The sequence below is a fragment of the Bos indicus x Bos taurus genome, chromosome 20 (assembly GCF_003369695.1).
Source record: "Bos indicus x Bos taurus breed Angus x Brahman F1 hybrid chromosome 20, Bos_hybrid_MaternalHap_v2.0, whole genome shotgun sequence".
NCBI lineage: Eukaryota > Metazoa > Chordata > Mammalia > Artiodactyla > Bovidae > Bos > Bos indicus x Bos taurus.
In genome coordinates this window covers 55985125-56008501 of record NC_040095.1, presented here as the reverse complement: position 1 = coordinate 56008501, position 23377 = coordinate 55985125, and the positions used below count along the sequence as shown (strand labels likewise).

General features: G+C 46.5%; 1 protein-coding gene across 1 annotated transcript in view; it reads right to left on the bottom strand.

The window, feature by feature from the left end:
- Positions 1–23377, bottom strand: part of MYO10 (myosin X) — a 262062-nt gene that overhangs the window by 225068 nt on the left and 13617 nt on the right. The window lies entirely within an intron of this gene.

Genomic DNA, 23377 nt, shown 5'->3' with positions numbered 1-23377 from the left:
ATTGGGAGCAAGGGACTCAGACACCAGGCCCAACAAATGCCCCATAAGCCACCACAGGATGAATGGTCTAGAAGGAGGCTCTGGTCTGTGACTCCACAGCAGATCCAAATGCCCGTGGAGCTTGGAAACCCCTGCAGTGCCCAGGGACCAGCTCCAGATGGACGGAAATGCAATGGTGGGGTGCCCTCAGCTCTGGGCCCAGGCCTTTCAGGGGGACCCGAACAGACCAGGGCTCCTTCCTCCGCTCCATCCACAAACTCACCAATTCAGAGATTCTCACACCTCCTTTGTCTCCCAGGAAACACCTGATGCCTTTTCTGCTGCTTGCTCCAGCGAACTCCAGCTTAAACTATTGCGTCGGCCAAAAAGTTCCCTCCGGTTTCTCCATAACATCTTATGGAAACCACTGATCTGAACAGCTGCCCCAGGAGAGGAAAGCATTAGATCCAAGTAAAACCATGAAGGAAGAAGGGCAGGGAAGGAACAAAGAAAAAGAAAAGGAAGTGGAAGGAAAAGGAAGTCAGTTAACAGTAAACCGTCGCCCCCACCTCCCAAGCAGAATGCATTGCTCCCACATAACTCACTACACATGTGGACAGACATCTCCACCATTCTTATTTACTCCAATAATTAATGCTCACTGCAGTCCAAGTGTTTGTCTTGAAATTATTTAGCTGAAAGTCATTTCCAGACATGTTATTTAAAAATCATTTTGACGTTCCTACAAAACTATGCCTAGGTGGCTTGCTAAACATTACCTAAAAATGTACCCTTCGTAACTGAATGTCCTTTATAAGCATTATTTAGGGACTCTGCAGTATCATCAGCATTGCACTGGCCTGCCAATAAAACACCATAATATCCAACTCCAAGATATACAGTAGTGGAAGTCACTCAATCGTGTCCCCTTCTTTGATACCCCATGGACTGTAGCCCACCAGATTCCCCTGTCCATGGCATTTCCCAGGCCAGAATACTGGAGTAGGTTGCCATTTTCTTCTCCAGGGGATCTTCCCAACCCAGGGACTGAACCCAGGTCTCCTGCATTGGAGGCAGATTCTTCACCATCTGAACCACACTGTACTAATGCATGAAACCAGCATGTGCGTGCTCAGTCACTTCAGTTGTGTCCAACTCTGTGAGACCCTATGGACTGTAGCCCGCCAGACTCCTCTGCCCATGGGGGTTCTCCAGGCAAGAATACTGGAGTGGGTTGCCATGCCTTCATCAAGGGAATCTTCCCGACCCAGGGATCGAACCCTCATCTCCTGCATGGCAAGCGGATTCTTTACCGCTGAGCCACCGGGGAAGCCCTGCATGAAACCAGCATCCCTGCACAAAGCCACGTAAATCCGTGTTTAATCATAACTCGGCTGTTCCAGCAGCCATGCATCTTCCTTCCAGACGTCCACAGAACGCCTAGGTACTGCTCTCTCTTGCCAACACCAGGCCAACTCAAAGGCCTCTTATGTCATACAATCCAACTCTCTTTGTTCCCCTACCAAGCGACAGTGATTTGTCCACACACACTGGAAACCCAGAGAGACCTCCATTCATCTCCATGGCCTCAATTCACGGGTGACAGTGATGCGTGCCCCGGGGACATCCCTTCTGGGCTCCAAAATCCAATCACTCTCCTTCAACTGACTGAAAAGAGCAAACCCTCCTCCCCAAAGAGGTTTGTTTAAAACTCAAGTGAATCACAGAACGCTAGCAAGGCCAAAGTACTCCTGCCTGGAAGATCCCATGGACGGAGGAGCCTGGTGGGCTGCAGTTCATGGGGTCACTCAGAGTCAGACACGACTGAGCAACTTCACTTTCACTTTTCACTTTCATGCATTAGAGAAGGAAATGACAACCCACTCCAGTGTTCCTGCCTGGAGAATCCCAGGGACGGGGGAGCCTGGTGGGCTGCCGTCTATGGGGTCGCACAGAGTCAGACACGACTGATGCGACTTAGCAGCAGCAGCAAAGCCAAAAGGTGCCTGGTGGCTAACCCAGAATTCAGCCCGATCAGGGCGACCCACCAAAGGCCATCAAGCATTTAAAGAGTATCCCTACAAGTCACAGACCCTCCTCGTCTCAAGAACTCCTTGAACTCTTTTTGCTCTAAGAAAGCGCTGACCTACGAGTTTGTGCGTCCTCTCGCGGTCATCCATCACAGACCGGGAGATAAGCTGAATTCTTCTGGGAAGCGCTGCTTGCAGGCAGAGAAGGCCTGGCGCAGCTGAGCCAAGTCACGGCCGAAGCTGTGCTGCTCTCCCTGGAGGTGAGAGCGGTAGGAGTCACCACGAACAGCTCCCTGGATCTGGAGAGAACTTTCAGGAGCTCCCTGCTTCCCTGAGGGCTCAGACGGTCAAGAATCCGCCTGCAGTGCAGAACGGTGTTCCATCCCTGTGTCGGAAAGATCCCCTGGAGGAGGGCATGGCAACCCACTCCAGTATGCTTGCCCGGACAATCCCATGGACAAAGGAGCCGGGCAGGTACATGTACCTGTACCATGTACATGGGGTCTCAAAGAGTCAGACACAACTGAACGACTGACACTTCCCTGCTCCCTGAGGGACAGGTTCCGAGAACCCTACATCCTCCTGGGTAGTTTTAGCCCACTACTGCCCAACAGAATTGATGCAAGCCACACAGAGAGTTGTAAACGTTCTAGCAATCACACTTTGCAGGGGGTGCGGGGTGGGGGGGAGGTGAGATTAATAATATGTTACTTAACACCATAGATTGTATGCTTTAACTTCAATACACAATCAATATAAAAATGGATAATTTAATCTCATATTCTTTTGTCCCTCCCCGCCCACCAGTAATTCTCAAGGTCTGGTGGGTATTTTATATTCACTGCACATCTCAATTCAGAACAGCCATTTTCCAATGGCTCACTAGCCATGTGTGACTACCGGCTACAGCACCAGACCATGAAGTTCCATGAGACCAAGAGATGTAATTTGTGAGCTAAGGCAGTGACGTGTGTACAAAGGAATGAACGCAATGTCTTTTTATTTGCTTTTTTTCTTCATTTCAGGGAACATATAAAACTTCCCAGTGACAACCCGCGAAAGCATGTACGAATTACTCACCCTCACCTGCCCCAACCTCACCTACCTGAGTTCAACATTCACCTAGAGGAGATGAAAAAACAACCTTTTCCTCTAATCTCTGAAATAACAATAAAAGAATGTGATAAATCAGAATTACTCTAAGAATGCAAATTCTACATGCCCAGTATATAAGATGATTAAAACAGCTTGGGGGAACACTTGGTACATAAATTAGCCTGTGACTTTTTTTTTCCCCCCCCAACCAAAGGGAAGAAGCAAAACATAGCTGTTTACTGTTATATGAAACCCACAGCCATTTCAGCAGCTTCGTTTTTTTAAATTCTTGAACCCTTAATCACACATGTCAGCTCATTATCTGAGTTATTGGTGATTTAGGGTTAAGACAAATAAAACTAGACAATTAATTATACACCAAGCAGCAGAAAGTATGCGCTTTCACCCCGAAACTTGCCCTCTCCTCCCAACCATGACCAGATATTTGGACTGTGATAACAAGAACAGGAAAAAACTCTTACAGATGCAATAAGAGTTGTCCAGAGCAAATGTATTTTTTAATTGGGGTTTCCATAAGCTAGAGGCTGGAAAGTGGAATACTTGAGAAACAGTAAAAACTACCCTGGAACCCAGTGTGCAGGGATCTGAAGACAGACGGCAGGAAAACTGGTAAATCTGCCCCAAATATCCAGCAGAAAGGGAGGCGAGCGGCTCTGAGAGGCTTTTCAAAATCTGGAGGGTCACCCCAGCCAAGCCACTTGTCCTTGCCACTCCCCGTGTGCGATCCCCCCTCCCCCTCCCCCCCCCTCCCACACCCCATCTTATCCCAGCCAAGCCACTTGTCCTTGCCACTCCCCGTGTGCGATCCCCCCCCCCTCCCCCTCCCCCTCCCCCTCCCCATCTTATCCCTTTTAATCTATGAGCTGCCTCCTTGGAACCAGTGTGACCTTTGCAAACCCACCTCCCACCGTTGCTTAAAGCCTCTTGCATTCAGACAAAAGTCTCTCTTGCAGCCAGTATATGCCCCAGCCCCTTCTTCCCTGCTTCGGCCTCATTTGGATGTTTCTCAGGTCCCATCCAGCTTGCACTGAGTTCCTGCCTGCTGCCCTACCAGGAAAAACCACTACACCCTTCTAGCCTGGTCATCAACCTCACCCACCCTGGGAGGCCCTGGCCTGCTCGTTGCACCTTTGTCCCATGACAGAGAAATCAGTACATAAATAAATAACTCACACGTGATGCCAGCCCTCCCAGGCTAGATGGCTAGCCTGCGTAGGAAGGAGAGGATGGACTTCTAACAGTGACCCAAGACCACGGTGGAGTTCAGCACAAACTCCACCCATCCTGATGCTGGGCTAAGGACAGTGTCTTTTACCAGCCCTGCCCTATTAACAATGACCCTGACCTTCCGTGCTGTCCTGAATATGCATTGGAAGGACTGATGCTGAAGCTGAAACTCCAATCCTTTGGCCACCTGATGCAGAGAACTGACTCATTTGAAAAGACCCTGATGCTGGGAAAGATTGAAGGTGGGAGGAGAAGGGGATGATAGAGGATGAGATAGTTGGATGGCATCACCGACTCAATGGACACGAGTTTGAGTAGACTCCAGGAGTTGGTGATGGACAGGAAGGCCTGCGTGCTGCAGTCCATGGGGTCACAAAGAGTGGGACACAACTGAGTAACTGAACTGAACTGACCTTCCAACGCCATACTTTCTCCTAAACTTACTTATACAGCATTTAAACAGATGAGAAAACTTGTATTACAGATTCTGAGGTCCACATTTGTGGAGACCAATGACAAAAGCTATACCCTAAAAAACACAGCGTATCCTGGATAATCTACCGACAACCACTGCTGCCCAGAGCTCCTACCACTAGCAGTCCAGGGTTCCTCACCCTGGAACCAGTCACTGGGCCTGCTCACCACCAGCCCTCCTGTGCTACTCCCAGGGCTGGCCAGAGTCCTTTTCGAGACCACAGAAGGGCGCTCGCAATTCCTACTCACCCGCCCACCTCCTAGTGCCTTGGCTGCCTGGAAGCTTCTAGAACCAGCCCATTATGAAGCCACATTCTCCACAGTTAAAACACTCGGCTTGAGGAGCCGTTTGTTGTCTGAGCCCAGGGAAAGGTGTGCAAAATGATTTTCCAGAATTCTGACCTGGTTGTCCTACTTCGTTCACGAATCCCGAGGTAGATTCTTTTAGCAAACTCATTGTATCTAGAAAACCACCACCACTCAAATTCCAAATGTGCTCACTCACGCTGCAAATGTTGACTTAGCCCTTGCTGGCTGACATGGCACCGTGTCAGGGCTAGAAGTGACAGAATTCAGTGACGAGGACATGGGCTTTGGGATTTAGCAGCCCAGACTCCAACCCCCCAACCCCACTGACCACGAAACCCTAGAGAACAGCAGTAACAGGAGACACCCGTGTCAGCCACTGTTCCAAGAACTTCACTGACGGGTTTAACTCTTAACACCCTATGAGTGAGCAATGAATATTGCCCTCATTTAACAGATGTGAAAACCAAGGCACAAAGCAATGAAAAAACCTGCCCAAGGTCCCAGAGCTAACAGGTGGTGAACCAGGTTTGTTTTTTCTTAAAAAAAAAACAAAACAGCGTTATTAACATTTAACTTATACCCATTAAATGATTTGCACCCAAAGCAAGTCCATCTTCATTATCATTCCACATAATTCTGCCTCTCCTGTCACTTAACTATCCCGAGCCACAGTTTCCTACTTTACAAAATGCAAATGATCAACAGTCACAGGGTGAACGAAGGGAATGCATCTTAAAGCAGCCCAGCCGGGCACCTGGCTCAGGAGCCACCCAACAGCCTGAAAATGAAGACAAGACAGTCTGCGCTCCAAGAGCGTAATCTAATCACAGACAAAGCTAGTAAATACAGAAAATAGCCATAATAAAACTCAGAGAGAGAAATGACCCAAGAAGGGCAGATTAAAATACAAAGGGGAATTGTGTGTTTAAATGGGAGGCTCGGTGTTTCCGGAGAAGCCGGGCTGAGGAACGCTGAGTTTTCCATCACTCAAAACACAAACTCCAGTAAAGTGGCCCAGACCTCTGTTAGCAAGATGAGTCTTGCACATCTGACACGGAGAACACGAGGCAGTGAATCATGCTTGCTGTGGAGGGCGGTCTAAATCCCCTTTTTCCAGAGATGGATTTGACTCTTTCAGCAAACCAACACATGCCTGGAAACACTACCAAAAACAAACGCAGTGCATTCAACCTCATCCACGTGTTTGGTCTCCCGCTAAGCTCACTGCTGTCTTCCGAGGTTCATCATCTCCCTTCCTGACCTTGAAACTCTCTCCCCCAAACTGTTACTGACCTTAGGGCCGGAGTCCTACCCCTGTCAAGAGGAGAGAGGGAGGTTGAGCAGAGAAGAGGGGTGACCAAGGAGCGGGCCTCCCACCCTAAAGCCAGCTGCTTTCCCTCAATCAAAGGCCCCCACCCACCAGGGCCACGCCTATGCCTACTTCAGTTCCACTGACTGACCAGGGCCACCAAGCATGGAAGTTCTGGGGAAGCCAAAGGCAGCCTTACCCTAGATGCAACCCACTTCCAACTACGTTTTTATGGCTCACAGGAACCCAGTTACATCGAGGGATCATTTGTCCTTTGCTTTAGAGAATAAACTCCCTTCTATGGGAGAAACTTTTGAAATTTAACTCCCGATTTCAAAGATATTAAATGGCTGGTGGTGGCTCAGACAGTAAAGTGTCTGCCTGCAATGCGGGAGACCCGGGTTCGATCCCTGGGTTGGGAAGATCCCCCTGGAGAAGGGAATGGCAACCCACTCCAGTACTCCTGCCTGGAAAATTCCACGGACAGAGGAGCCTGGTAGTCTACAGTCCATGGGGTTGCAAAGAGTCGGACAAGACTGAGCAACTTCAGTTCTTTCTTCTTCAGCACCTTTGCACGCAAATCACCCTGGGGGCTGACCCACACATAGACACTGCTGGGTCTGGGGTGAGAGATGAGTTGGCGGGGAGCTGGGCGGGATGCTCACAGCGGGGGAGGTGATGAGCAGCTTGTTTAATAAAGTGACATCTGAGGAGGGGGAACAATCCAGGCTTTGTTGAGTCCAACTTCCTGTTCCATATCTTTCAAGGCAAATTTTAAAAAAAAGGAGAAAAGCCCCCTTAGATTAGGACAGACCCATCATTCAAGGGCAGTCTCTGTCAGAAGCAGCAGAGATTTCTGGGCATTTTCACAGCAGTGTAAGTGTCACACACACAGCCCATACCCATGGCAGGCCCCGAGGGCACCTGCTGGCTGGCTGAACAGCAGCTGTCCCATCCCAGGGCCACCAGCAGGCTTCAGACAGGGGGTCCCTGGTGGGAAAGACAGGCAGGGTCTCGGATGAGCCTTCCCAGCCCTCCACCGCTACAGAGTGAAACGAGCAATCAGCAGGTGGCTCTGAAAACCAAAGGAACTGGCTTCAAGAAGCCCGTTGAAGCTCGCACTTCAAGAAGGGCCTGAGGCAGGTTTCTCAACATCAGCAAAACTGACAATGTTGTCGTTCAGTCACTGCTCAGTCGTGTCCGATTCTCTTGCAATCTCATGGACTGTAGCCCACCAGGCCCCTCTGCCCAAGGGATGCTCCAGGCAAGAATACTGGAATGGGTCGCCATGCCCTCCTCCAGGGGATCTTTTGGACCCAGGAATTGAACCTGGGTCTCCTGCATTACAGGCTGATTCTTTGGCCACTGAGCCACCAGGGAAGCCCAACACTGGCAACAGATGCAGAGAAGTCTCTGGTGTGGGAGGCTGCCCTGGGCACTGTAGGAAGTCTAGCATCATCTCTGGCCTCTATCCACTATATAATCCCTGCTCCCAATGTGACAAGCACTGTCAAATGTTCCCTGGGGCCAAAATCACCACCCTCCCCATTGAGAGTCACTGGTCTGAAGGAAAGAAAACTGTGTCAGGCCCACTGACATCCCACCTGAAAGCAGTTTTAACTCATTAACCAACAAGGACTGGACATCAGAAGCCATCATGGCCAAAACCCACCTCAAATCAGCCAGGCTCCCTCCTCCTCCAACCCCCATCCTGAAAGGTCTCCACCACCACCAGGTGCAAAGCTGACACCCTCAACCATCCCATCTCCCAAGGCAAGAAGTACCAGAATGCTGTAGACCAATGGTCCCCAGCCTTCCTGGCACCAGTTTCGGGATGATTCAAGCGCATTACATTTTCTGGGCACTTTATTTCTGCTATTATTACATCAGCTCCACCTTAGATTAGTAGGCATTAATCCCAGAGGTTGGGGAGCCCTGCTATAGATCCTGCTAGTCCTTCCATGGAGATGTCTCCTGACCCACCCACCCGCCTCCTCTGAACCCTCTTGGTTAAAATGGAGAAATCTACATTCAAGAACCCAGCACCATTTCTAAGTCACTTGAAAAACTCTGCTCCCTCTGTTTCTGCTCTTCGCTTGCTTCTAACTTTATTACACGGCAGAGCCAAGATTCAAAACAGATGTCATTCCGGGGCACGTGTTCCTGTCATCACACCACACTGCCTCTGGAGTGGGAGACAGAGGAGCAGCCACGAGAGGAAACAGGAAGAGGGAGAGGTGGTCCCAGGAAGCACAGCAAAGCCTGGGAAAACTGGTGGAGAAAGAGTCAACTACTATGGAGAGGGCCAAAGAAAGGACCGCTGGTCACTCAACCTGATGACCTGATCACGGCTGACGGCGTTTCATTTACAGTGATTTCCTGAAACATGAAAAGCCACAGGACACTTTCATCCATCCTGAAGTAAGGCCCAACTGCTGCCTTAAGGGGCAGGGGAAGGGAGGTGGGATGAATTGAGAGATTGGGATTGACATCTACAGACTACTACGTATAAAGTAGATAACTAATGAGAACTTACTGAATAGCACAGGGAACTCTACTCAATGCTCTGTGATGGTCTATATGGGGGTAAAAAAATCCAAAAAACACTATGGATATATGTATATGTATAAATAATTCATTTTGCTACATGGTAGAAACTAACACACTATTGCAAAGCACCTATACTCCAATTTGAAAAAAAAAGGGACAAAGTGGGACCTGTGTTAAAGCCACCCTGACACTCGGCTCCAAGGGCACAGAAATACATCCATTCCCTTCTAACTGTAGACTTCTTGCCAGATAGAAACCAACATAAATATAGAAATATACATATATATACATACATATATATATATATATTTATCATGCTTCCCTGGTGGCTCGGATGGTAAAGAATTCACCTGCAATGTGGGAGACCTGAGTTTGATCCCTAGGTTGGGAAGATCCCCTGAAGGAGGGCATGGCAATCCACTTCAGTGTTCTCGCCTGGAGAATCCCCATATACAGAGGAAACTGGTGGGCTACAATCCACAGGGTCACAAAGAGTCAGATACGACTAAGCAATTAAGCACACACACATATATTTATCAATAAACATTTTATACACATTTATATAAAATCAGAGCCAACACTGGAACATTATTCAGCTGTAAAATGGAATGAAGTACTGATACAGGTTACCAAGTGGATGGAACTCAAAAACACACCAAGTGAAAAAACTCAGACACAAAAGCTCACATTATTGTACAATACCCTTTAAATGAGATATCCAGAACAAGTAAACCCAGAGTGATAGAAAGCAAATCGGTAGTTATCAAGGGCTGCGGGAGGAGTGAATGGGTGATAAATGTTGACTGGGTTGGAGGTTTTGAGGGTTAAATTAGCTCATAAGGAGGAAGCGCTGATCTAACAGGATTAGCGCCCTTCTCCGAGACCTCAGCCACGCCCACCTGCTCGTCTCACCTCCATGTGAGGGCACAGCCAGAAGGCCCTCTGGAAGGCAAGAAGAGAGTCCTCACCAGAAACCAATCTGCCAGCACCTTGATCTTCGAGCTCCAGAAACATAAGAAAATAAAAGCCACCCTGTCTGTGATATCTGGTGATGGCAGCCCAAGCTAACTAAGACAGTGGAAAGTGGAAGTGTTAGTTGCTCCGCTGTGTCCAACTCTTTGTGACCCTATGATCTGTAGTCTGCCAGGCTCCTCTGTCCATAGGGTTTCTCAGGCAAGAAGACTGGAGTGGGTTACCAGGACCTTCCCTCTAAACTATGCTCTGTGGGGAGACACCTCATCTTGGTGAATGCAAAGTGATAAAGAGGGATGAGAGAGAATTTTGGTATAGCACCCAACCCTCCAAACCTTACACTACTGCAAAAAAAGGAAAAAAAGCAAACTTTAAAAACTGAAAAATAAAGCTTCCCCTCCACCCCCACTCCAGAAGACTATTCCTGGCTATTCCTATCCAGCGTCTATTCCTGGCTTAGCCAAGTAAAACAATGAATGGGCCAAAAAATAAAAGGAATCATGTGGGGATCCACTCAAAAACACAGAAATTCAACCTAGATATCACTCTTGCAAAATGGTTTCACAATAAACATTTTTTGGAAGCAAGCTAAAACTAACCCCAAAGAAAAAAGAGGCCATTCCAGTCCCTTCCTCTGCTCCAAAGTTAAGAAATATCACTGCTTCACTGGGTGGAGAGTGCAAGCTTAGTCAAGTTTTGTTTGGTCCACTCAATGAAAACCAAAACGTTCTGCATTTCTTGTCAACACTTTACACACTGGGAAAATTCACAGAAATCTACTTATCTAGTCCCTCTGTAAAAATGAGAAGACCTGGCAAGATGGAGCCTTAATTATCTCAGGTCTGTGAGCTCCTGTTGACCACAGTCCCCACCACTCCCTATAGCACACAATCTGCATCATCTCACTTACCCTTCTTACCTGTCGGCCCCTAATTGGCAACCCTTTTACCCAGTGCTTCCTTTCTTTTTATTGGCAGTTTAGTTGCTTTACGATGTTATTTTCTGCTGTACAACAAAGTGAATCAGCTATATGACATGCATATCCCCTTTTTTGGATTTCCTTCCCATTTAGGTGGTCACAGAGCACTGAGTAGATTTCCTGTGCTACACTGGAGGTTCTCATTAGTTATCTATTTCATACATAGTAGTACATCTATGTCAACTATAATCTCCCCATTCATACCACCCCTGCCTTTCCCCCCGTGGCGTCCACACATTCATTCTCTACATCTGTGTCTCATAACTGTGCTTTGTAAATAGGTTTATTTGTACCATTTTTTAAGATCCTATGTGCATTAATATACTTTTCTCTTCCTGACTTACCTCACTCTGTATGACTCTCTCTAGGTCCATTCACGTCTCTGCAAATGGCATGATTTTAGACTGGGTCCCAACACAGGTTTTTAAAAATGCATTATTTTGTACATAATGCCTCCATTCATAGTAAGATTTTTGAGGAAAGTGTTTCAATTATTTAGCGGGCCTGTCAAGCAGTGTTCTTAATTAAACTTGGCTCAAATCAAAAGAAAAGGAGTATGTTTTTAGACCCAGTCTTGGGCATAATACATTAAATCATATCTTAATTCTGACCAAATGGTAGAATAAAGCCCTTTTTAAAAGCATGAGTTTTAGCCACCCAAGTGAGTCAGTATTCCATTTATAGCTGCCATGGGTTAAGGCTTCCAGCGTCTTTCACCCACCACCCTGCCCCACCACTAACACACACACCCCATGTCACTGCCTCAATATTGAATTTCAGCCTCCAGCAAGACAGACTGTTTCCATTAGTTTGGTTTGGGATGATTCCTGGGCTGTAGGCACGCTTCCTGGCCAGCTGCCAACTGAACACCAGAATGCAAGGAAATTGTTTATTCCTCAAAAAAATGAAGAACTGATTCTATCTTCCCTTTGGTTTTCATAAAAGTTCACTAAAAAGGAGCCTACATTTCTCACAGTGTTTCCATTCTGTTGGTATTTAGGTCCTAATCCAAATCTCAAAAATTGCTGCTTTATCCCCAGTGATAGAGCAAACAATTTTCACATTCAGAATTGAAAGGTGCTAAAGACAAATTTTAAATGGTCTAAGCAGCTATCAATATTTTCTTAACAGTCTTACTGATTAATTGAAAACTCCAAACCTTTGGTAACAATCTTCTTTGACTCATAAGAGAGCACAGAGGCGAATGCTTGGGAACTTTGGAAAGGATCCAAGTCTTTGTGCCACGAATTACCTGTGAATATTTCAAACTGCGATTTTCTGCTGCTCCTTGCCTGGCCATCTGAAACTCAAGACTGAAAGATTAATTTCAAGTTACACCCCTGGTGTCGCAGAACCTCCTTCTTCACAGCTCTGCGAATAAGGTTAACTTTCTGAGAAACGGCACATGTAGGGTGGATACTCCAGGTGAAGAAGGTACAAGAGATCTGTCATCACTGAGACCCCCCAGGACGGCAGTGAGTCAGAGAATGGGGGCGAGGGGGGCCAGGAGGGGACAGGTACACACAGAAGCAAGATCAGTCCTCAGCAGTGGCCAAAGCAAGGGGCAGGTGTGTGATTGAAGGTGGCCAAGGAATCAGTTTCCCTGGTGGGCTTCCCTGGTGGCTCAGACAGTAAAGAATCCACCTGCAATGAGGGAGACCTGGGTTTGATCCCTGGGTTGGGAAGATTCCCTGGAGGAGCGCATGGCAACCCACTTCAGTATTCTTGCCTGGAGAATCCCCATGGACAGAGGAGTCTGGCGGGCTACAGTCCATGAGGTCACAGAGAGTCACACACAACTAAGCAACTTAAAGCACAAGGAACCACAAGATCTGGAGTCAGAACAAGAAAGGTAAGAACTCCTATTAATATGTATGCATGATGGTTCAGAATGAGGACAGAAAAACCAGAGCTTTAAATACGACAGGCAAAGCCAAGTTCAGATATGCAGTGGGGTGGGGGAGTACCTGGGACACAGCTGCTGAAGAGACACCAGGAGAAGGAGGAACGTCCATCACGTGGGTTACTTTGTGCACCTCCATGCTCCAAAGTTTTTTATCAACTCAGTCAAGGTGAGAGAAACAATACACCATACTCATCTAGCCTGAGCTCCTTATGGGGAGTAAGCTAGGTCAGGAAAGGCAAACGCATGCTAGCAACTGCTGAATCTGATCTCAACAAAACGATAAAGACCTTAACATTCCAACGTGAGAGCAGCTGCGCCAAGAAGGATCCCGGCTGATCCCACCTACTGGCCACACGACTACTCCAAGTAACCCTCACCCGTGACAAGCTTTCCAAGGACCATCATAAGCTTCTGCTGGAATCCTCTATGAAGCCTGCATGGCCCATTTTGAGAGCACTTTAATGTTGCTGTTTTTCAGTCACTAAGTCGTGCCCAACTCTTTGCAACCCCATGGATTGCAGCACGCCAGGCTCCCCTGTCCTTCACTGTCTCCCAGAGTCTGCTCAAACTCATGTCCATTGAGTCAGTGATGCCATCCAACCATCTCATCCTCTGTCGCCCTCTTCCCCTCCTGCCCTCAATCTTTCCCAGCCTCAGGGTCTTTTCCAACGAGTCAGCTTCGCATTGGGTGGCCAAAATATTGGAGCTTCAGCAACAGTCCTTCCAATGAATATTCAGGGTTGATTTCCTTTAGGATTGACTGGTTTCATCTCCTTGCAGTCCAAAGGACTCTCAAGACTCTTTTCCAGCACCAATTGATACCCATCGTCAGTAAAGCTATGCTCTCAGAGAGTGGCCAGCAAAAAGGGCAAATCAAAGTGTCCGTGACCATCTCCTCGTTGGGACCAGAGATGGCCCAACAAGATGGCTATGTCACGGTTAATTCTGCCGAATCCACTGTTTTCATTTTTCCAATTCACAAATATTGAGTTCTGAGCCTCAGCTAATGTCCTATATTTGAGGGAGCCCTAGACAAAACACACCCTCCACTAGGTACACAAGCCACAACAGTAACCTTAAAATAAAGTTGCTGCCAAGTGTGAGATCCTACCGCCCTGGGAAAAGTCCAAACACTTGATAAGACTCAGTCTTCCAGACTGACAATCCACCTGGCTGGAGAGCTGTGATAAGCTTGAAAGATATCAACCTGGAAGAAGAGAAATGAACACACAAGCCCCAGAGTCAGACAAGAGACCTGGAATCCCATCTACCAGCTGTGTGACTTGACTGGTTACTGAACCTCCCTAAGTCACAGGGTGTTCAACTCTCTATGGGATTAACAATAGTTCCTAACATGCAGAATATTCAATGAGGTGATGTATATAAAAGGCTCAGTACAGCACATGGCTTTAAATAAGTATCTCATGCTGCTGCTGCTGCTGCTAAGTCGCTTCAGTCGTGTCCGACTCTGTGCGACCCCATAGACGGCAGCCCACCAGGCTCCCCCGTCCCTGGGATTCTCCAGGCAAGAACACTGGAGTGGGTTGCCATTTCCTTCTCCATAAGTGTCCTCTATTCTTGATATCAGTTTTAGAGGTTTATAGCTTCTAGATAAATCTGAGGGACCTTTCAAGATGCATAGTTGGTCAGCTATACTTCCCTGGTGTCCTATGGAGACCCCTCCATCGAGTCATGGACTCAGTAAGGGCAGGTGGGAATCCCACCCACAGCCAGAGGCCAGCTTTAGCACAGCCTTAGACTTCCCTGGTGGCTCAGATAGTAGAGAATCTGCCAGCAATACAGGAGAACTGGGTTCGATCCCTAGGTCGGGAAGATCCTTTGGAGAAAAGAATGGCAACCCAATCCAGTATTCTTGCCTGGAGAATCCCATGGACAGAGGAGCCTGGCGGACTACAGTTCATGGGGTTGCAAAGACTTGGGGACGACTGGGAGCCTAACACTCTCACTTGGTCTCTGACAAGCATTCCAGGTTACTCACAAGTCCGCACAGCTGGATCACGCTGAATTCCATCAGCACTGCTCCTGAATAAGCAGTGTTCTCTGAAGCAAAGAAATCACTCACCATCCTCGAGTTTCTTATCATTAATCTGAACTAACCAAGCTGGTGAATAAGTCCTTGGTGCATGTCCCTTACCACGCATGGCTTGGTCCAGAGTGCTGAGTCCAAGCCTTGGTGATGACGTCATCGCCGAGGTCTCATTACCAACATCAAGCCCAAATTTCCATCATAAAATCTAGAGTCCTTAATTCCACATCAGCGTCAGTTAGTGCCCAACAAATTATCCACTTAGTAAATTAATCTTATGTTAGCAGATAGTGGTGTTGACTCTTGTTCTAACAAATTAAACATCCCAATCAGAGCCCCAAGGAGTCCTTTTATTTAAATGGTTTCCAAACAACAAGCAAAGCATGGGTGACAGTAAAGTTCACCTAGAAAGTTGTCTCACTCATTAGGTTAAAAAGCAACAAAGCCAACAGAAAATAAGATTATTTCCTTTTTTTGGTCTACCTGCTAGACGAGGGGGAAAGGTGAGAAGAATCATGGAAAGAATTCACTCCTACTACAAAGCACACTTAATCTTACAATTTTATATGTCAGTTACATCTCACTGAGCCAAAATTTTAAAAAACTCACTCCTCAACCTCAAATTAAATCCAAGAATTTAAAGATGAACCCAACCTCATTTCCCTCCTACCTGAAGGTCTGGCAACAACAGCAGAAACAGTGTGAATTTCTAAGTATTTTTCCATTGATTTTCAGCAAATGAAAGCTGCCTGCTGATTCAACCACCCTTACCAACTTTTTCAATGATTTATTACTGTGGCTTTCAATAAAGACACAACAGGTGAAAATTAAGCAGAAAGAAAAAAAAAACAAAAAAGTCACCCTTACTCATCAAAACTGGGAGACGGGGAAAAGAACGAGAAGGTGTGGAATTTGTTGATAAAAGTTCACTTATCCTGTTCCAAGAGGCTGCCTCTTGCATGATCAAGGTCGCTACCCTCTGTGCTTGGTAAGTAATATCATTAAATGACAAGAGGCCCAGAGAGAGAGGGCAGACCTCACATGCTGGCCCCTGCTAGCTCTCTCCCATCTCAGAAACAGACATCCGTTTGTTTTCTCTGTTCTGTGACCAAATGTGTCCTGCTGCCTGTTCCTCTGCTTTTTCGGACAAGTGAAAGCTCATAGTTAAGAAAGCCAAGGAAAATTACTTTATACCCTACTACATAAATAAAAAGATTTGTGTGTGTGTGTGTATATATATATATATAAATATATGAAAGTCAAAGGGTTAGTCGCTCAGTCCAATCCAACTCTTTGCAATTCCATGGACTACAGCCTGCCAAGTTTCTCTGTCTGTGGGATTCTCCAGGCAATACAAGAGTGGGTTGCCATGTCTTTCTCCAGGATATCTTCCCGACCCATGGATTGAACCCAGGTATCCTGCACTGCAGGCAGATTCTTTACCATCTGAGCCACTGAATGAGCGTATACACACACACACAAACATATATGTATATATATATATACACACACACATATATATATATGTTTTATTTTTCACTAACGCCACAGAAAATTTTGGAATAAATATAACTAAGATATAACTATCGATCTAGATACATTGTATGCGACTACAGAAGCTATTTTGGCCAAAAAAATTTTTTTTTACTTAAAAAGCATAGAAAATTAAAATACAACAGGGTTATAGAATCAAGCCAAACTTTCACCCCAGGATTTCCCAATCTTGGCACTGCTGAGGTTTGGATTGAATCAACTTGGATCGTGTGAGGCTGTTCTGTGGTTTCTAGGATGTTGAGCAGCAGTCCTGGTTTCTACCCAACTAGAGGCCAGTAGTACCCTCCCCACATCAGTGGTAACAGCCAAAAATGTCTCCAGACACTACAAGACGTCCCTGGGAAGGCAAAATTGCCCCCTGTTGAGAACCACTAGTCTGTATGAAACAGACTTTTAAGTCCATCCCTAATGATACCAAGCCCTTGGCAACAACCAAAGTGTACATGTGATGACAAAGAACACATCTGCTGATTCAACCAGGCTAGTATTTTCCTTTTCAAAATCTGTGACTTCTTAGGAATGAAAAACATTAGCAGCTATCATATTGCCACCTTAATTGAATTACTGCTTTGAAAAGCTGGTTGCAACATAAACCATTATCTTTTAAAAATCTCACGTGTTGAAAAAAGATCAAAGCCCAAAATGGTTTCTTAACAGTTTTATCACTTGCTGTTAACCTAAAGCTGCTCTAGAATAAGGTTTTTACCACACACACACACACACAATGTATCCTTAAACTTGAATGACATAGCAGTTTAATCAATTTCTGCTAGGAAAGATGTGAACAGTCCAAATGCCCTAAACCTTGACCAGTCAGCTGAGGGTCACCAACATCTCAGCGTTGTTGTTGTTCAGTCGCTCAGTCGTGTCCGACTCTTTGCGACCCCATGGACTGCAGCATGCCAGACTTTCCTGTCCTTCACTATGTCCCAGAACTTGCTCAAACTCATGTCCATTGAATCGATAATGCCATCCAACCATCTCACCCTCTGCCGTCCCCTTCTCCTCCTGCCTTTCATTTACATCTGCAGGGCAGACAGAGCAATCAGCACCGCAGACGACCAGCAAGATTCACAAACTGCCCACAGACCCCAAAGCAAATACGCCTTCTCCCAACATCGCTCCATGGGAATCTGGAGTTTATCAGAAACAGACAAAAGCCAAGAAAAATGACTCCAGAAATTGTGTGACCTCCACCTCCTGTGAGATGCTCCCCAGAAACCTACAAATATTTCACTGAAACTATTCTTTGAATCTTCTCTCCAAACTCAACTCCTACTGCGCCTGTCACTCAGGACGGATGTTCAGCTGCTGCCATCACAGGACTGTCAGAAGGACTGTCAGAAGCATCAGAAGGACTGTCTCTTTGGTTTGTTTGATTACAGGAAAATTTTTTATCTCCTGTTGCAGTTGCTGACAAATTAGGTCATTCTCCTGGGGCTTATATCACATGACTCTGGCCTGCCCTCTGGGCAAAGGCAAATACACATTCCCAAAGCTCTCCACACAGATTCTACCTTCACCTCCTGTAACACAAACTACTGTCATCACCTCCAAATGGATTCTAGCTTCATACAGCTGAGTATCTTTGGGTCCAAACCCTGGTTCCACCACTGCCCAGCTGTGTGAACTTAAGACAAATGACTTCAATTCTCTAGGACTCTATTTTCATATGTGAAATGGACATCAGAATGGCACCAACCGTATAAAACTACAGGGCACATTAAGTGAATTCATCCATGTCAAGAATTTAGCAGAACCATAGCCCATGCTGAGCGAGTGATCAATACACTTTAACAAGTTAAAAAACTGGATAAAAGAAAATGCAGATGGTGTGGAAGCTGGAAAGAGCACGATGGCTAAGACATAAGGCAGATTCCATGTCTTCAAATCACTATCAACATCCCACACTATATTCAATCTAAGTCTACATCATATTTCCTCCTTGGACAGATAAACCACTGACTTGAGTAGATGACACTGGTGGAATGTACTTTTTTCTTTAAAAGGTAATTTTTTCCTAAGCTGGGACAAAAAGACAGGATATGCCATTTTTTAAGGCATATTTTCATGTGATTTTAAAGACAGATTTTTAATTTTCTTTATGCTATTCATTTGGGGGGACGCACCCTGCAGCATTAAAATTAGCTTCCAAAATTCCACTTTCCTTGAGGGAACAGCTATTCAACTTCATCAAACATTTTACAATAATGCAAAAGGACACCCTCAAGGGACCTTTTATTCTTCTGACATATCCTGTTTCCTTGTCTCACATGCACAAGCCAACTCTAAAGATCTCCATTTAGGGATCCGGTGGAGGTTTAAAAGCCCTCAGAGATTTTAAGAGATTCAAAGGACACAATCTAAGTTATATTTCTGATCCCATCATCTGGTGATAAACCTTGGGTCAAGTAACCTTGTCCTCTGTGCCTGAGGTTAAAGGAATCCACCTGACATCTCATAAAATAATACGTAAATAAAGATAAAGTTACACTCCCACTGAAGAGCCAACCAAGTTGCCTAAAAGATTTTACCTATTCATTTCAGAGGTACATTTTCTCAACACTGCCTGCAAGCCACAGAAGACCACAGCCCAAGGCAGCCAAACTAAACGATTTTGCCCCCCGTTTTTATTCTTAGAGCTGATGACTCGTGTTTTAATTTTTTGTAGTAAAATACTGGAAAAGAACTATGGTGAAAATAGATGACCGACTCAGCCTTCACAACACATGCGGAGAGTCCCTGACTTGCTCATTTTCCAGAATACTGTCTGGCAGACACCAGTCCTGCTAACATTACAGTCTGGAGCTCATTTTATCAGATGTCTTTTCTTCTTATAAGTACTTGGAAAAACAACAAGAGGTTCCATCTTTAAAATATTTACAGAAAAGGTACACTGGCCTTTTCAAAGAGAACCTTAAGTGAACATGGTCTTAGAACCTAAAATACAATGGGCTAGCCCACCAGATCTACTCAAAGGCAAGAAAGAATTTGTTACAGCTGAACAGCTACATTACCAAGAGACACATCCAAGAATCTCAGTGGTTCTCAAGGTCTGAAAATTAATGCCAGAATTTGCCGTCTGCACCTGACTTCATATCCTTGAAGTTGAACTTGGCATCTTCTTTTGCGAGAATTCCCAAAGGAGTGAAAATCTTATGGAAACACAGAATACCCAGGATTAACAGGGCAGTATTCCGATGACCCCATCCTAACAAGGCAAGTCGTACGCAAAACAGTGGGAAGGCTGCTTCTGATTCTCCTCTTCTTAGAAAACTGTAAGTTCAGTATTCACTGCCAATACAAAGTCTGCTTCTGGACACCAAACGTCTACTAGATGTGACAAAAACCCTAGGCAACGTGGCCTTGGTCAAGATACTTCAATCCCCAACAGCTCTGCCTGCCTCAGTCAGAAACCATGACATTGTGCTGTGCTTAGTCACTCAGTCGTGTCTGACTCCTTGTGATCCCATGGACTGTAGCCCACCAGACTCCTTTGTCCATGGGGATTCTCCAGGCAGGAGATCTTCCCTCCAGGAGATCTTCCCAACCCAGGGATCGAACCCAGGTCTCCCGAATTGCAGGCAGATTACCACCTGAACCACCACTGAGCGTATATGTGTATATATGTTTTCATAAGGGATTTCCCTAGTGGTCCAATGGTTAAAGCTCTGTGCTTCACCACAGGGGACAAAGGTGTGATCCCTGGTAGGGGAAGCAAGCGGAGAAGGCAATGGCAACCCACTCCAGTATTCTTGCCTGGAGAATCCCATGGACGGAGGAGCCTGGTGGGCTGCAGTCCATGGGGTCTCGAAGAGTCAGACAAGACTGAGCGAGTTCACTTTCACTTTTCACTTCCATGCATTGGATAAGGAAATGGCAACCCACTCCAGTGTTCTTGCCTGGGGAATCCCAGGGACGGCGGAGCCTGGTGGGCTGCTGTCTATGGGGTCGCACACGACTGAAGTGACTTAGCAGCAATAGTAGCTGCAGGGGAATCAAGATCCCACAAGCCACCCAATTACTGAGAAGGAAATGGCAACCCACTCCAGTATTCTTGCCTAGAGAATCCCATGGACAGAGGAGCCTGGGAGGCTACAGTCCCTGGGGTCTCAGAGTTGGGCACAACTGAAGCGTCTGAGCATCCATGCACGTGTTTTTATATGTATGTATAAATTACATATATTGGTACATATGCATACATATGTACACATGCACATCTATGACATGTTAATTCCATATATATAAACCAGTTTGGGGCTTTCCTGGTAGCTCAGACGGTAAAGAATCCGTGCCTAGAATGCAGGAGACTTGGGTTCAATGCCTGGGTCAGGAAGATCCCCTGGAGAAGGGAATGTCTACCCACTCTAATATTCTTGCCTGGAGGATCCTATAAACAGAGGAGCCCGGCGGGCTACGGTACATGGGGTTGCAAAAAGGACACTGGGCAATGAAGCATGCACGCTAATCCAGTTTAAACCAAAAACATCTCTTTTACACTTGAGAAGTAACAGCTTACCTACTTGCTGTTGAAACACTGGTCACACTCTATACACATCCTTGCCGAAAAACAAGAGCAGGTGGACATTATTCATATAAAACAAGAGTTACAAAGAGGAAATTCATATGCGGAGAAACCCTTTGATAGACAACCCGGGAGGCGAGAAGCAGAGCGTATGCTAGGATGGGGGGCTCACTCCGGACTCAGATTTTGTCACAAAGGAAGCAGGTAGCAAGGGCAGGGATCCCAGGCGGAGACTGCAGACCTGGGCGGAGGGCTGGCTCAGAAGCCAGCAGGAGGTATCAACAGAGTTCAGACTGTGTGCCCCCAGACTGGGGGGACTGTCACATGGCCCCTCACCTAGGGGATTTTAAAAGGTATCGAGAGTTCCTTTTCAACAGATTTATCTAAGCTCAGTTGGGAAAGAATCTGCCTGCAATGCAGGAGACCTGGTTCAATTCCTGGGTCGGGAAGATCCGCTGGAGAAGGGATAGGCTACCTACTCTGGTATTTTTGGGCTTCCCTGGTGGCTCAGTTGATAAAGAATCTGCCTGCAGAGCGGCCGACCTGGGTTTAATCCCTTTGTTGGGAAGATACCCTGGAGGAGGGAAAGGTTACCCACTCCAATATTCTGGCCTGGAGAATTAGTCCATGGGGTCACGAAGAATCAGACACAACTGAGTGACTTCACTTCACTTCTTCACCTCTCTCAAGACTTTTTCCCCCTTGTGCCCAATAAACTTTTTTCAAAGCATGGGATAAAGAGAAGCAAGAAGGCGGCAGTAAGGAGAAGCCGGTGACCAGTAAGAAATAACTGGGTAATACCCTCTTCTCTGCTGGGTCATCCTCACTTGGGATTCCTCCCAAACTGGCCAGACCTGAGACCAGAGTGAGGGTGCTTCCCTGCTCTGTGCTCCGAGCCTCCCAGCCTGCAGGGCGACCAGCCTTTAGGTGGAGGCTGGATCTCGTCCATTCCATTCCTCTGGTCACACCTCCCAGCCGGATGAGTCCTCCCTGCTGCCAACACCACCTACCCAACAAGTCAGGGCACTTGCCCTGCCCTTGGATGTCTTGTGTGCTGTTTGTTTCGTGCTAAGTCACTTCAGTTGTGTCCAACTCTTTGTGACCCCATGGACTCTAGCCCGCCAGGCTCCTCTGTCCAAGGGATTCTCGAGGCAAGAATACTGGAGTGGGTGCCATGCCCTCCTCCAAAGAATCTTCCTGACGCAAGGATCGAACTTGTGCCTCTTACATCTCCTGCACTGGCAGATGGGTACTTTACCACTAGCGCTACCTGGCTCACATCAAAAATACCCACCCTTCCATCCCGTCCTGTCGAGATACTTATGGATGGCCAGAATATCTTGTCACACTCTCGTTCAGCATCCCAAGAAGTCTAGGTTCTAGAGAACTCCAACACTGCTCACCTGGCTGTTCCATGTGGGGGCTGTCACGTGTGACCTTGAAAGTTTAGCTATCAAGTCACTGATTTCACAAAGCTTCTGTCTCAGGGAAAGAGACAACGAGCAGGAATCTGCTGCTTGGTGAGCAAGGGTTCAAACGCACTAGGTCTGAGTGAATCTACCTCAAAGTGCTTGAGACGGAGTCACCAATCAAAACATTTTTTGACAGCAGCAGTGAAATAGACTGCAAGGAGTAAACTAGGAGGGCCATGAGAACCTGAGCTCCCAGCAGCCAGGGAACAGAGTAACTTCCTACGCAAACAACTGCTGGCCTCAGAATGACAAGGGATGCTAGCACAGGTATTAAAAGGGTAACAGTCCACTGGAGTATTGCTCAGAAATAAAAGGGAACTGGTGATGCACACCACATGGATGGTCTCAAGAGAAACGAGTGAAAAATGCCAATCTCAGAGAATTTACACACTGATTCCATTTATGTAACAGTCTCCAATGAGAAAGTTATAGAGAAGAACAGATTACTGGTTACGAGGGACTAACCAGGGGTAGCATGGAGCAAGGCAAAGTTCTGTATTATGGTTGTGCTGGTGGTTTTGCAAATCTATAGATACAGTAACATAGCCTAGAACTACACACGTGCACAAACAGATGAATGGATGTAAAACATCTGAATGAGATCTTCAAACTGTACCCTGATGCTGGGAAAGACTGAGGGCAGGAGAAGAAGGGGATAACAGAGGATGAGATGGCTGGATGGCATCACCGACTCGATAGACGTAAGTCTGAGTGAACTCCGGGAGTTGGTGATGGACAGGGAGGTCTGGCATGCTGCAATTCATGGGGTCGCAAAGAGTCGGACACGACTGAGCGACTGAACTGAACTGAACATATGTGCACAAACAGATGAATGGATGTAAAATATCTGAATGAGATCTGCAAACTGTACCCTGATGCTGGGAAAGACTGAGGGCAGGAGAAGAAGGGGATAACAGAGGATGAGATG